We start from the raw sequence: 1819 nt of genomic DNA on the forward strand, positions 1-1819 counted from the left end.
GGAGATGGAGAAAAACAGAGGGATATAGAGACAGAGAGATAGAAAGGAGAGTGAAAGAAAGGCAGACAGAAAGAGGGACAAAGAAGAAAGTGAAAGGAAGACAGGAGAATGAAAGATAGAGGAGAAACAGAGAGAAGAGTGAAAATAGGAGAGAGAGAGAGAGAGAGAGAAAGAGGGAGAGAGAGACAAACCCCAAAGAGAAAGAAACTCAAAGAGACAGTCACACAGAAACCGTCAGAGAACAGAAAGAGGAAACAGAAACGGAGAGGGAATGGAAAGAGGCGCCGACAGAGACAGACAGAGAGAGACAGACAAGAGAGGAAGAAGAGGGAGAGAGAGAGAGAGAACAGAGAGAGCAAGAGAGAGAAAGGTTACTGTGAGTATCAGTGAGGGGGCTAATTGTCAAGGTTATATCTGCACCGATGATTGATGTGAGGCTGGGTTTTCTGTCAGCCTGTCACGGAGCAGGAATGTTTAATGTTCTCATTATTGGTTACGCTGTTGTGTATATTTCTCTGTCAGCACCACGGACCCAGCTGAACTGCCAAGGCACTTCAAAGCCCTGCGGGTCATTCATCATCCCCCTGACGCTCCAGCAAATGCTCAGCCTCAGCTCAGTGCCAAGGATTTGTTATGACTTGTGAGCCGGCTGACAGACAGGTCTGCTGCGGGAAAGGATCCTTTTTTGTCACTCTGTGCAAACATCAATGCTCCCCTAATGGCCTGGCCACTGGCAGAGAGGCTGGGCAGCCCCTGGGGCCAGGCTGGCCAGAGCCGCCGGGCTGTCCTCCTCACTTTCCACCACGAAGTGGGGTCACACGCAATCAGGCCACCATCTGTTGGCGTGCCAGGCACATGTGGGAGGTGGGGGGAAAGGGGAGTGATAGAATGGGAATCTTAGAAAAGGAGGGCATCATGGCACAAGAGAAAGACCACTGACCCTGGAGTCAGTGGAATACATTCAATTCTAACTCTCTGAATTTACCTGTGTGACCTCGGACAAGTCACTCCCTGGGTCTCAGTTTCCCCCTTTCTAAATTGAGGGGATCAGGCCTTGTAGTTCACTTCTAGCTCTAAATCTATGATGCCAAGAAAGGAGGGAAAGAGGAGTCCCTATGAAGCAGGAGGGGACAAAAAATGGAGGAGGAAGTAGGTCATGGTGCTCAGAGATCAAAAATTGCAAAAAAAAATATGGTTCATACCAAATTGAAACCATGTCTTTACCCTGTCCCCAGCTCCTCCCCTGTGGTGTCAGCTGGGGCTGGATGGATATCTCTGAAAGTTGTGATGAAAACTGAGACATAAGAGAAGACAGAGAACCTTGCAAACAGCCAGGGTGTACAAGAGGGAGAGAGAAAGAGACAGACAGAGAGAGAGAGAAAGAGAGAGAGAGAGAGAGAAAGAGAGACAGAGAGGGGAGGTTGGGGGTGGGGGGGAGGATGGGGACGGGAGAGAATATCAGAGCTTTGTTTCCTTTCCCAGGCCATGACATGATTAATCGTTTTCTTCTGATCTAATTTTGGAACATGAAAAACAGCACATTTGTCTCGAAGAAAAATGATGTGCCGAACTGCGCAGATGGAAATTTCGAGCAATGAGAAAGATTAAAGTGAAACTCCGCTCCTTAGACCTAATCATGAGTTGTAGATTATTCTGTCGGCCTAGCCAGATGGTAGCCCTGACTCCGCAGCCCCTTCTTATATTAATGAATACTAGACTGTTATATTTGACTTAGGTAAGTGAAATGTCTATCAGGCGTAATGGACTGCCAGGCAGCATAACACATGTTGTACCACTAAGGGTCCTTGCTGCATTTTTC

The 1819-nt window shown here is 47.8% G+C and overlaps 1 long non-coding RNA gene across 1 annotated transcript; it reads left to right on the forward strand.

Moving 5' to 3' along the window:
* The first annotated feature begins 337 nt into the window (after positions 1-337).
* Positions 338-1615, forward strand: LOC114039991. The gene is made up of 3 exons (XR_003568726.1): positions 338-376; positions 523-660; positions 1483-1615. It is a non-coding gene; the product is annotated as an uncharacterized LOC114039991 (long non-coding RNA).
* The last annotated feature ends 204 nt before the right edge of the window (positions 1616-1819 follow it).

The sequence above is a fragment of the Vombatus ursinus genome, unplaced genomic scaffold, assembly GCF_900497805.2.
Source record: "Vombatus ursinus unplaced genomic scaffold, bare-nosed wombat genome assembly UNPS02000749.1, whole genome shotgun sequence".
NCBI classification, from domain to species: domain Eukaryota; kingdom Metazoa; phylum Chordata; class Mammalia; order Diprotodontia; family Vombatidae; genus Vombatus; species Vombatus ursinus.